The following is a 14,514-nucleotide window of genomic DNA, read 5'->3' on the forward strand; positions in this document are numbered from 1 at the left end:
CTAAGAACTGAGCGATGAACTCATCTATGGGTGTAGCAGTATGTCATTGGGGTTGCTTATTCATTTAGTAGAATAATAGCAGGATTTCTTCTAGGCCCATGATCTATCCAGTCTCAAGTTCTTAGACTCTTTAACAATACAGGTTTCAGCTCAGGGGGTGGGCCTTAAATCTGATCTAAAAAAGGAAGAAAGAGAAGGAGATAGAGAAGAAGGAAAAGAAGAGGAGGAGGAGGAGGAGGAGGAGGAGGAGGAGGAGGAGGAGGAAAAAAGAAGAAATAGTGGTGGTTGGACCTGCCTCAGCTGAATGTACCAGGCTCTGCTGAATACCCATGGGAGGCTTTTCAGAGGAGGGAATGGAGGTGGGTTTGGGGGTGAAGGCTGGGTCGGGGAGGAGGGAAGAGAGGGGGATCTCTGGTTGGTATGTAAAATGAATAAAAATGTCTTAATAAAGAAAACAAGATTTAAAAACGAAGAATTAGTGGTGGTTGGTTACTCCCCTCACATTCTTGCCACTGCTGTACCACTGAGCACACCTTACAGCTCACAGTGTTGATAGCTGGGTCAGATTGGTGATTATTTTTCTCCTCTGATAGTGTATAAAGCACTGTTTAGCGCTATGAATGCAAGCCAGTAGAGGTAAGGCTTTCAGTTGAGTACCAGCTAGATTCCCCCGTGCTCTGTGCCATAATTATGAGGTGTCTTCAGCAATAGGGTCTTACTGTCAGATTGTGGAGAGTAATCAATAGCATTGACAATAGCCTATAGTGTTTGAGGGGTCAATGGAACCCCTTTAGACAATGATTCAAAAAGATGAAACCCATTCCTGGTACCGGGGGTTTTATTTAGTAGAATATGATGTCTAGTTGGGGTATTCTCTCCCCTACATATATGGTAATTCCATTTATTTTCTTTCACTGTGTATGTATTTTAGGCAGCTTCTACAGTAGTAGGTTTTAATATGGCTTTTCAAAGGGCCTCTACCCTGCCCTCAAATACCCCACCCCCTTTAATCTGTTTTTGTTTCTCTTACTTCCCTTTATAACTTATATTCCATTTCCCTTTACTCAATAGACCCCACTTTCCCCTATGGTCCCTCACTAGCTACCTCACTGTGGTTATTCTGAATGAAATACACGTATCTAAATCATAAAATCTAACATACAAATATAAGAGAAAACAAGAAATTTTGTCTTTCTGGGTCTGGGTTACCTCACTCAGAATAATTGTTTCTAGCCCCATCCATTTACCTGCAAATTTCATAATTTCAATTTTCCTAACAGCTGAATAATATTACCTTGCATAAATGTCCAACACTGTTGTTATCCATTCACACCACAGGTTCCCATAGTGCCTCATGTATTCATCAGTTAATGAACATCTTGGCTTTTTCCAGTTCCTGGCAATTATGAATAGAACGGCAATAAACATGGGCAAACAATTATCTCTGTAGTAAGATGAGAAGTCTCTGGGGTGTTCTTATAGGCTCCTGTACCCAGGCTGTTCCCAGAATCAGTTCTATTTGGGCTGTATCAAAGCAAGAGGCAGCTTTAGTTTTTAAGTTCCCAGGTGATTGGGAAAGCCACCAGAATTAAGAGCTGCTGCCCTGGGCCAGAGGTTCCTGATGGGTAATTCAGCCTCAGCAATGTCTGGTGATATGATTTCAGGACTTGGGCAGGAACACTGCTAAGCATCCTGCAGGGCACATGACAAAAATTTACCCACATGAAAATAACAAGGTTGAGAAACCGCCTTAGTTAATGTGATGGTTTGAAAGAAAAATGGCCCACAAAGGGAGTAGTACTATTAGGAGGTGTGGCTTTGTTGGAATAGGTGTGGCCTTGTTGGGAGAAGCGTGTCACTATGGGGGTGGGTTTTGACATCTCATTTGCTCAAGCTACCCTCAGTGTGGTACACAGTTCACTTCCTGTTGCCAGTGGATCAGGATGTAGAACTGTCAGCTCCTTCTACAGCACCATGTCTGCCTGCACACCACCATGTCCCACCATGATGATAAAGGACTAAACCTCTGAAACTGCTAAGCTAGCCCCAATTAAATGTTTTCCTTTATAAGAGTTGTTGTGATCATGGTGTCTCTTCACAGCAATAGAACCCCTAATTAAGACAGTCATGCACTAGAAATGTTTTGTTTTGGTTTTTGTTTTCATTTTTTGTTTTATCATCAATGTCACCAAAGGAACAGAAAGCCCAGACTTGCTTATGCTGTGGGACAACTCTTTTCTGTTCAGCCTTGGTTTCTGACCCCATCAGTAGAGAACCCAGACAGGGGTTCTTGAAAAGACCATTCACACACAGATCTTTCTGAAGGCCTGTTATGTACAAGCTAATGACCAAGTATCACACCCATTGGGCAGTCAGAAATGATGGAAACACCACAAGTTGTCCCATACTACCTCAGGTATTGAGGCCTCCTCATGAGACCTCCCCTTCGAATACATAAATGCCATACTCAACAGTTAAGTCTGGATGGCAGACCAAGGCGTGGCCCCAGTACAAGCATGTGTAGGAATTGTGGCCCTAACTTCAGGAGCTCTGGGCCTATGGAACTCAGTGTCATTTTCACTGAAGGGCCTGAGTACCAGGACTGGTTCTAGTGGGCAGTAGGGAACCAAGGAGGCTTTAGAGCAAGAGAGTGACCTGCTCCGGCTTTGAAAAGAACTATGCTGGTGGCCATTCTCTCAGTAGTAATAAAAGCAAGCGAAGAACAGCACTTAGGCGTGCATGTTGAGCAGAGAACAGCATGTTGTTTGTAAACCTGTAACCACAGCAACAGACTTGGCTTTAATGATGCTCTTCATGTTCACAGTTCTGTCTCTGACACTCAGCAGAGCCCTGATCCCAAGTTGGCAGCAGCTGGCATCTTGGTGGCTGCTCAGCCTTCTTTGTTATTTCAGCCTGTCTCACCCTCCAGTGCCAAGCTGCTGATGTTGCCATGACTTTAAGCCCTGCTGCCTGGCCGACGTGTGGGGCACACAAAGGTACCTAATAATATAACCAGACACCCATAGTGGAGTCACCCTCAAATCTCCAAAGCATGGCCACAGCACTGTAATACCCACAAGGGTTCACAAAAGATGGGGCTTGATTGGACTGGTACCATGGAGTTAAGGAGAGAGTTCCCCACATTTTACAAGTTCCTGGGACAGTCACCTCAGAAAGTATGTCATTTTGGGACTGCTTTTGAACCAAGGGTTACAATCTCTCAATAAATGCTCTAAGTGAGACCATCCTATACTGGCATCATGTAATTCAACCTTAAGAAGTAGGTCTGGGATAAGAACTTATCCCGGTTACTTGAATTAGATTTTTGGAGCCCATACCCTATGGTGGTGTACCTTGCTCAATCTTGATGCAGGGGAGAGGGTCATGTTTCTGCCCCAGCTTGGTATGCCAGACTATATTGACTACTCAAGGGAGGCCTTAGCCCTATGAGGAGTGGATGGGGGTAGGGTTAAGGGGGAGATGGGAGGGATGGGAGAAGGGGAAGGAAGGAGAGCTGTGGTTGGTATGTAAAATGAAAAAATAAAATAAAGAAAAAAATTCCAGTGCCATGAAAAAACAAAGAAGTTTTCTATTCATTTTACATACCAACCACAGATCCCCAGCTCAGCTGTTAAAGGCTAGGCTCAGAACCAAAAACATAAGAAAGAGATATCTTGATAGAGGGGCCATTATAGGGTTAAGGAGAAACCTGGTGCCAGGGAAATTCCCAGGAATCCACAAGGATGACCCCAGATAATACTCCTAGCAATAGTGGAAATGGTGTCTGAACTGGCCTTTTCCTGTAATCAGATTGGTGACTACCCTAATTGTCATCATAGAACCTTCATCTAGTAGCTGATGGAAGCAGATACAGAGATCCACAGCCAAGCACTGGGCTGAGCTCCTGGAGTCCAGTCAAAGAGAGGGAAGAGTGATTATTAAGCATGTGGGGATCAAGATCATGATGGGGAACCCACAGAGACAGCTGACCCGAGCTAGTGGGAGCTCAAGAACTCTGGACTAACAGCTAGGGAGTGTAGTGGATAGCCATCCCAGCATTGGTCTGGAAGTTCCAACCCCCATTGAGGCTTCGGTAATGGTCACACCCACAAGGCAGGGCAGAGGAGGAAGCGGAAGACCGAGGATCAAGAGGAGGTCACTCTCTTGGTTCCAGGACCCTGGATGCTGGAGGTGGACCGAGCAGAGTTCTCCAGAGAACACTGCCGGACTGCACTATACCTTTGCCAGACCCTGCAACCTATCCCTTCATTTGTAAGTTACCCCACAAAATAAACCTCCCTTTTAACTATGTGGAGTGGCCTAAATAATTTCACCAATATTTGGCGCCCAACGTGAGGCAAATTCCAAAGGCCTAGGCAGCTCCCTCCCTCAGCCTCCTCCCCTGCTGGCGGGTATCTAAACCCGCCTGCAAAGTTCCATTTAACCAGGGGACGCATACACGGTTCCATTCCCGAAAAAGGGAGCAGCTAGTCCGGTCTCAGCTCCCTAGCTCAGCCCCCAGACCAGCGAAAACCGCTGTGATTGAGGTGTTCCCATTCCTCCCTGAGTGCTGGCTCCCCGCCATCTTGGCTCCTGCCTTCAGCTGCCACCAGCCAAGGTCGCCAGCAGGTCTTGCTTTGGAGCTATACCAACGCCTCCTGCTGGCTGAAAAGTGCTACTGCACCCCCCAAAACCTCAGAAATGTAAGTTTCTTTCAAGTAAAAGTACTTGATAATTTTACACCTTAAAACTGACTAACAAATTTTGAGTAATTCTTGTAATATGGCTGACAATATTACCTCACAAGAATTTAAAAACCTTTTTGCCTGTATGATGAATGACATTTTCCTGGAAATATACGACCTCCCTAAGACGTATCTGGCCTGTACCATTTTGACATTCATTGTAATAATTCACACAGTGTTCAAACACTGGTTTAATAATAAGAACAAAGATGAGTCATTATTGGGATTGACACAGGCTTTAAAAGATAGCAATGAAGGCTTACAGAAAAAGATTCTGTCTATGGAATCTGCTGACCAGGACTTACATAAAAAGATTCTCTCTCTGGAATCTGCTGGCCAGGACTTACATAAAAATATTCTCTCTCTGGAATCTGCTAACCAGAATTTACAAAACAAGCTTATACCCAAAATTGCTTTTATTGATAATAAATATGAGTATTTAATGGATAGAACACTAACTCTCCAGAGTGAAGTTGTAGCTACTCAGACACTATATAAGGAAGAAAAATTACCATTACTTGATAGGATAAGGTCCATGGAATCATGTGTTTCAGAAGAACATAAAAACTTCCATGATTCCATGAAAAATCTGGAATCCCTTACAAGAGAGGAGGTTTACTCCCTGGAACAGACCCTAGGTGCTCGTTTACAAGCCCTGGAGGAAACTCTCAATAAACTTGATAAGGGACCTAATAAGCAGAAGGACAAGACCATACAGGTTGTAACATCTCCAAATGGCTCTCATACAATGGCTTATCCTGTTATCATCCATGAGAAGCCAGCAGATGACACGCACCCCGAGCCATATACGACATATACATTACAACCAATTTCAACAAGGGACTTTAAAAATATAAAGGAAGCAGTAGTTACATATGGGATACACTCCACATATGTAAAACAGATGTTAAATTCATGGTCTACCTCACATAGAATCATTCCAGATGACTGGCATCAGTTAATTTCAGCTGTTCTAGAATATAGCCAGCAGTTACAGTGGAAAAGCTGGTTGAGAGAAGAGGCAAGAAATTTAAAACAACAAGATAAACTCAGAGGTTTTGAGATCTCCCAAGATCAAATACTTGGTGAGGGATGTTTCACTGACAGGAATGTACAAGCCATTTATGATAAACATACAATATCCCTATGCCGTATAGCAGCTCTAAATGCTTGGGAAAAAATTCCAGAACCTGGAAAAGTAACTGAGGTATACACAAAGATATGTCAGGGACCGCATGAACCCTTCACTGATTTTTTACAAAGGCTGAACACACCTATAACAAAAGCTGTATCAGATAAAGAATTAAGAAAAGTATTAACTGAGTCCTTGGCATTTGACAATGCTAATGCAGAATGCAAAAGAATACTTACACCATTAAAGATCAGATCAGCTCCTTTGGAAGAATGGATTCAGTATACTAATAGTGTTGAATCTCTTAACTACAGTAATGACGCTTGGATAGGAGAGACAAATCCCAGAGGTGAAAGAAGGCCCTGTGGTACCAAATGTTTTAAATGTGGTACACCAGGTCATATAAGTAAAAACTGTACATGGGGTAATCCTAGAAGTAATACTCCTTCTAAGAATAGCCTAAACAGGAGACCCCAACCACCTCCTGGATTATGTAGAAGATGTGGCAAAGGCCGACATTGGACCAGTGAGTGCAGATCAAAAATAAATATACGAGGCAACCCTTTACTGGTGGGAAATGCCTCAGGGGGGCTCTTGCAGGCCCCCAAATCAAATGTGGTAAGAACATTCCCAGCCACTGTGGAAGACATTCCTCTCCAGGACAACTGAATAAACCAATGCCTAATGTAAAAACTGATACTGCAATGGATGATAAAACAGCTCTGATAGATGAATCACAGTTTACAAAGAACACAATAAAACAAATATTTTGGCAGACTTCCATAAATGAACAAAGACCAAAGCTTAGAATTCGAATTAATGGCTTGGTTCTGGAGAGCCTGGTAGACACAGGTGCAGATGTGACTGTAATTACACCAAAATCATGGCATCCAAATTGTCCTCTTCAAGAGCTAGATATCCAACTTTTAGGAATTGGCACCCTATCTCAGATAAAACAGAGTTCGAGATGGGTTGAATGCATAGGGCCAGAAGGACAGAGAGGAAGGCTGAAGCCATATGTAGCAAATGTAGCAGTAACTCTATGGGGCCAAGATCTGTTACAACAGTGGAATACCCAGATTAAAATTCCTACACTCTCAGAAAAGGAATACAGGCCAATTCATGTTTCTAGGAATAATATCATAACATGCTATAAAAAACAATCACCAATCATTCAGGCTGTACTCAAACAGAGCACAACTGCTGTTGAACTCTCAGAAGTACCAACTGCCTTACCTTTAAAATGGCTAACTAATAAACCTGTCTGGGTTGGACAGTGGCATTTGACAAAAGAGAAGCTACAAGCTTTAGAACAGCTGGTTCAAGAGCAGTTAAATGCTCAACACATTGAAGAATCTACCAGCCCTTGGAATTCTCCTGTATTTGTTATTAAAAAAAAAAAAGTCTGGTAATTGGAGAATGCTGACAGATCTGAGAGCTATTAATAAAGTAATTCAGCCAATGGGCTCCCTACATACTGGGATGCCCTTGCCCTCTCTGCTACCCAAAGAATGGCCTATAATAGTTATTGACTTAAAAGACTGTTTCTTTACCATACCCTTACAAGAAAATGATAGAGAAAAATTTGCCTTCACAGTTCCTAATAATAACAATTCTCAGCCAGTCAAGAGATATCAATGGAAGGTCCTCCCACAGGGAATGTTAAACAGCCCTACCTTATGCCAATACTTTGTGCAAAAACCATTGGAGATAATTCGTGTAAAGTTTCCATAATCCATAATTTATCACTATATGGATGATATCCTATTAGCTGATCCAAAGTTAGACACATTAGAAAGCACGTTTGAAGAAGTAAAAAAAGTTTTGCCTCACTGGGGACTGCAAATTGCTCCTGAAAAAATACAAAGAGGAGATTGTATTAATTACTTAGGATATAAGATAGAGTTACAAAAAATTAGACCCCAAAAGGTACAACTGAGGAGAGATAGATTAAAGACTCTTAATGATTTTCAAAAGTTGTTAGGAAGCATTTCCAACTTATTGGGTATCATGGGAATACCCAAAGATGGACTACAAAATTTGGCTAATACTCTAGAAGGGGAAAAAGAATTAAATAGTCCAAGAGAATTATCAGCTGAAGCTGAGAAGGAATTGGCTCTAGTAGAAAAGACAATTCAAGAAGCACATGTGGATTGTGTGGATCCAGAACTTAAATGCATTCTTGTCATATTCCCCTCCAGACATTCCCCCACAGGTATTTTGATGCAGAGGGAAGATATTATATTGGAATGGATATTCCTACCACATAAACCAAATAAGAAATTAAAGACTTATATAGAAAAGATCTCTGATTTGATTCAAAAAGCTAAATTAAGACTTTGTCAGTTGACAGGAATGGACCCAGCAGAAATTGTAGTACCTTTAACTAATGAGGAAATTTCATCACTATGGAAAGATAATGAATACTGGCAGAGAGCCTGCAGTAACTTTTTGGGAGAGATTAACAACCATTATCCCAAAAGCAAGAGAATAGAATTCATAAAGAAGACTGAATGGATCCTTCCTCATAATGTACAACACAAGCCAATTTCTGGAGTCCTCACATTCTATACTGATGCAAATAAATCAGGGAAAGCAGGATACGAATCAGGAGACCTAAGTAAAGTGGTACAAAGTCCATACAGCTCTGTACAAAAGGCAGAACTGTATGCCGTTCTTATGGTACTGATGGACTTCACAGAACCCCTCAGTATAGTCACTGACTCTCAATATGCAGTGAGAGTTGTTTTACACATTGAAACTGCTGAATTTATTCCTGATAATACAGAATTAACTTCATTATTCATACAATTGCAGGAAATCATCAGAAAAAGGGAACATCCTATATATATAACACATATCAGATCCCATACAGGTCTGCCAGGACCTCTAGCACAAGGTAATGATGAGATTGATCAGTTACTAATAGGTAATGTGCTAGAAGCCTCAGAATTTCATAAGAAACACCACGTAAATAGCAAAGGTTTGAAGAAGGATTTCTCCATTACTTGGCAACAAGCTAAGGATATTGTGAAAAAAATGTCCTACTTGTTCCTTCTATAACCAAACTCCATTACCTGCAGGAAGCAATCCAAAAGGTATACAAAGAAATGAAATCTGGTGATGGGTGTGTTTCATTTTGCAGAATTTGGAAGATTAAAGTATGTACACCATACCATTGACACCTATTCAGGATTTCAGTGGGCAACTCCTATGAGTTCTGAAAAGGCTGATTCTGTGATTACACACCTATTAGAAGTTATGGCCATCATGGGAATACCTGTACAAATTAAGACAGATAATGCCCCAGCATATGTCTCCAATAAAATGAGACAGTTCTTTGCTTATTACAATATAAAGCCTGTTACAGGTATACCACACAATCCCACAGGCCAACCAGTCATAGAAACATCCAATCGAACTTTAAAGGATATGCTAAATAAACAGCAACAGGTAACAATGACTCCTAGAAATAGATTGCATAGTGCTTTATTAACCTTGAATTTTCTTAATGCTGATGAGAAAGGAACAACAGCTGCAGAGAGACATTAGACAACAGACAAAACTCCTGAGCTAAACCAACCGGTTTATTTCAAAGATGTGTTGACCTCAGAATGGAAACCTGGATATGTCCTATGTTGGGGAAGGGGTTTTGCTTTTGTTCCCACAGGAAAAGAAAAGCTATGGATACCAACAAAATTAATAAAAATTCGATTTGAACAGGAGAAACCCCTTGATAAGGAGAAGTAAAAGATCATCCACCAATGTGACATCTCTTCAGGTTGTAAGAAAAATTTAACAATCAAAGGTTGGGTTTTTGTCTTTCCATGATAATGGAAATACCCATCTTCCAGAAATCATAAGGCCTTGGATATCCAGATGTTTACAGCAGAAAGAAAGAATCTATTGGTACCAATCTACACAGGGTAAGATATCACTGTCTAACATCTATATCTCTATCAATCTAATTTAATTATAAACCAAGGTGGCTTTGGAGATGGAATTGGCTCATTCCTTCTCTAAACCCAAGCATATTGATAAAAGAAAAGGTTGAGAGATTCTTCAGTCCCATATCAGAAGAGCCCTCTGGTGTGAGACAGAAGGAAACCAATTATAAGGGACCATTATCTTCAAGATTCTAATTCTCTCCATGCTTATTCTTGATTTCTTGGAATCCTTTCTTACATGTCATGACATCTTCAAATCCAAACCTTCCATTCTGATAAAAAATAAGTTTTTTCCAATAGCAATCTCTGAAGTCTCCAGAAGGAAGATGGGGCCCCAACAACAACAACTCTACCCAATCCAGAATAATGCCATGGTAATCATCATCATACTACACTTCTTGCCAGAATTTCAGACAATCTTACCCATTACTCTGAGAGTTGCTGCAGAATCTACAGTTAGTCTAACTGAGATTTTACTATCTGAGCTTTCTCACAATACCCAACAGAGATACCAAAGCCCCCTAAACAGCAGGAAGCAATTCTAAGAAAACGACGCCCCTAAGGTTTCATATTTCTCAGGGTTATGGATAATGGTTCTAGGGTTGGGGGTGGAAGAAACTGTTAAACTCAGTACTCTCCTTAAGGAAAGAAAATATGTCTCAAAAAAAGGGGGGAAAAGAAGAAATGGAATGGATAGGTATAAGATATTATGGTAGAATATCATATACATTAGTAAACCAATTTAGTAATATAGCAGCCTTTGCACTGTTATGAATTCTTATATGTTGATACAAATATAAATTTTTTATATTCCTATTTAAGATAATTTGTATATTGATACAAATACAGAACTATGTTTGTTATATTGTACACATATTTTTACTCTTATTTGAAATATTTGTATATTGATACAAATGTGAATTTATATCTGTCATACTGTATGTATGTTCTACTTTTGTTTAAGATATTCTGTATACTGATATATATTTAGGTTTATTATCATATTGCATATTGCACTATACATTCCTACCTCTGTTAAAGATATTTTGTGTATTGTCACAATTTGAAGTCATTGTCCTTTTACTGTACAATTGCTTACAGACTGTTTGCCTTATTTATAGGAAGCCTTAGTCCTTAGGTTGTTTAGGTAGATAAGACTTATAGAGTTATTGTCACGTATGCTTGTCATCTCTATAATTATGTTAGTTAGGTTATCCAGATTTATAAACACATAGGTCAGATGGACAGGTAATCTTCAAACACTTCATGGACCTAGAGAATATGGCATTTAAATAACTCAGAATTCTGTTGACGTGAGACACAATTGCTCCTGGCAGCACCAATTTGATCCCGAGAGAATGTTAGGCTTCTAAGACATTTCCATTTGGAAGTCTGTCTTCTTGGCACAAAATGGCCTACTGGGCAAAGAACTGCCCTTGCCTCAACTGCTGACAGTACAAATGCTGTCCTTTCTGGACAAGAGGGACACAAGGAAAGCGACCACTATACTTTGCCAAGACAGGGTAAGATGGTCTTTCAGAATTCCTGCTTCTAAAAATGGTCTGTCAGATACTCTAGGCCTGTAGCCAATTTTAATGCACCAACAATGCTGAGAAACATTAGGTGACTGTCCAGGCTGCTAACTGTCTCTGTCTACTCTTGCAAGACTCCCGAAAGTTGCTTGCGTCCTTCTCCCATTTCTCAGGTATTATTATATTCCTTCTCAGGTCTTTGATGAGGTTGGAGATTAGCAGTTATAGTTACAACTTAGTATATATACATATATAATATCTTAGATAGAATATATTAAGTATTAGACTCAGATTCTTTAGGATAGGACACCTTTTGGAATGATCTTTGTAACATGCCACCTACCCATGCTCTAGACTTCCCTGGATTTTACTATGTGTTTTTTGCTTGATATTGTTTGCACTTGTTGTAATTCTAACTTATCTAAGTCATTATCCCTCATTACTCCTGGACAATATTTGATAACCATCTCTTTGTATATAGTCTTGTATTAGGTTAGAACTTTCTTATTTAGACAAAAGGGGGAGATGAAGTAGATAGCCATCCCAGCATTGGCCTGGAAGTTCCAACCCCCACTGAGGCTTCGGTAATGATCACACCCACAAGGCAGGGCAGAGGAGGAAGCAGAAGACCGAGGATCAAGAGGAGGTCACTCTCTTGGTTCCAGGACCCTGAACGCTGGAGGTAGACCGAGCAGAGTTCTCCAGAGAACACCGCCGGACTGCGCTATACCTTTGCCAGACCCTGCAACCTATCCCTTCATTTGTAAGTTACCCCACAAAATAAACCTCCCTTTTAACTATGGGGAGTGGCCTTAATAATTTCACCAATAAGGGAACATGCATGGGACCAACCTAAGCCCTCTGCATGTGTGTGACAGTTGTGTCGCTTGGTCTGTTTATAAAACTCCTAGCAGTGAGATCAGCACCTGTCCCTGGCACTTAGCTGGCTTAGGGGAACCTGTTCCCCATGCTGAATTACCTTGCCCAGCCTTGACACAAGGGGAGGAGCTCCGTTCTGCCTCAACATGATGTGCCATGCTTTATTGAATCCCATGGGAGGCCTTACCCTCTCTGTGGAGTGGTCTGGGGAAGGGTATAAAGGAGAGAGGGGAAGGGAATGGGAGGAGGGAGGAGGAACTGTAGTTGGTATATAAAATTAATTTTCATAATTAATAATTAAAAAAAGAAAAAAGAAGTAAGTCTGCCTTGTGCACTATCTCAGGAAGGTAGTGCTGCTGAGGAGGCCAGCCTTAATTGTACAGACCCCATTGAAAACAAGTGTGGTGGCTGAGCTCTGGATCCCTCTATCCAAGGCTTAGGTCCCAGATCTGTCCCTTCCTTTCTCTATGAGGTGAAAGAACTCAGGCAAATATTCTGTGCCTCAGTTTATTCGCCTTTCAGTCTGGACTCACCTGTCAAAGGCTTGAGATAGTTGTGAGTTTAATAACAATGACAGAAAGATAATAGGAAAGCAGGTAGACAGACAGACAGACCAGTGAGAGGACAGACAGATGAAAGGTAGATAGATAGATAGATAGATAGATAGATAGATAGATAGATAGATGAATACATACATGCATACATACATACATACATACATACATACATACATACATACATACATAGGCAAGCTAGTATTTGCCTTTTTGTCTGGCACATAGAAAGGCAGTTTATTGAATGTAAACAAACAAAAAGGACCAAAGAAGCCCCTCAGGGTTGAGGTAAGCATGCCAGTTTGCCCATAGGTATGAGTGAAGAGGACCTGAAGCACAGAGCAAGCTCTGTGAGCACAGAAATCAGAAGGCAAGCCCCTGACTCTGCCCCAACAATAGAAGAAAAGGCCAGGGATTCTGACTCTCTGCTACATACGGGGTGGAATCCTGGAGCTTCTGATGCAGACAAGTGCCCTCCAATCACAGAGATAATTAGAAGATAAACTTTAGACTCTAAAACCCCAGGAACCCCCAAATGTCACTCCCAAGGAGCCTCCAAACGTATAAATATAGTCTTGAAAAGTGAACCCCAAGAATCTCTCTGGAAGTCCTAATTTATAAATTGCCTGAACCAACTAGGGAACCAAGACTGTTCTAACAAAAATAGCCCAACACCCAACTGTGATCAAACGCAGCCCAACTCTGAATGTCCCTTGTCCATGCCAACAGTGGCAGTAGCCATCCTGCCCCACTGGAACATCCCAGTGTTCCACAACTCTTCTCCTGTAAGGGCTTTGCTATGTCTTCAGCCCTGCCTCACATCCCGTCTGGTCTTGGGACCTGCAGAGCTGCCTGAGTAGAGGCGGAGTGTACCCATGGGCGTGACCTTTCCTCTCCAGGCCTTGAGACAAGGATCCCTTTCTTGTCATCCTATGGTAAAGAAAGGGGTTGTTCCACTCTGATAGAAACACTACTGATGGCATTCCCCTCCCACTCCAGTGACAGCAGCAAGCCCTACCCGACCTTCAGAGATGAGCTCAGAGATCCTCTCCCCCTCCAATCAGCACCCCGAACAGCCTCTTGTTTAAGCTCTGAATATCTCACAGTAAAACCTGGTCATTGCCCAGTTTGAGACAACTCTTAAAAAGAACCACTAGTTTTTGCCAAAATTAAAAACATTGTGGATTATCTCAAATAATTATCTGTAGAAAATTAAATAGCTTAACATAGAGAGAGGCGATGTAATAGAATTAAGCAGTGCTAGTCCAAGATAACGATAGGGTTATAAGACATTCAGATTCATGCTGCCCTGGGACTGTCTGGCCCCACTGTGGTGCACCACATGACAGAAGATGAATGGCCTCACCCTCTCTTATCACTGCTTCTGCACCCCTCTTTTTCAACTTTATTTGGAGACACAGTCAACAATTAAAATGTAATTGAGTAAATGTCTGGGCCGGAGGGCTCCCTTCCCTGATATCGCATGTCACCCAGGAGGCCCTGTGTGAACTCCCAAGGCTCCACTCTCACGCTCTCCATCATCTTTATTTTGCCTGTACTGGGAAGTCTACAGCCTTATGCTAAGCCAGCATTCACTCCACTGAACTACATTCCCAGCCCTTTCTCTTAAAAGCCTTTTATTTTGAGACAGAATCTCACTGAATTTCCCAGGCAAGTCTTGCATTTCTAATCTGCCTGCCTCAGCCTCCTGAGCAGCTGGGGTTA

The sequence above is a fragment of the Onychomys torridus genome, chromosome 7, assembly GCF_903995425.1.
Source record: "Onychomys torridus chromosome 7, mOncTor1.1, whole genome shotgun sequence".
Taxonomy (NCBI): domain Eukaryota; kingdom Metazoa; phylum Chordata; class Mammalia; order Rodentia; family Cricetidae; genus Onychomys; species Onychomys torridus.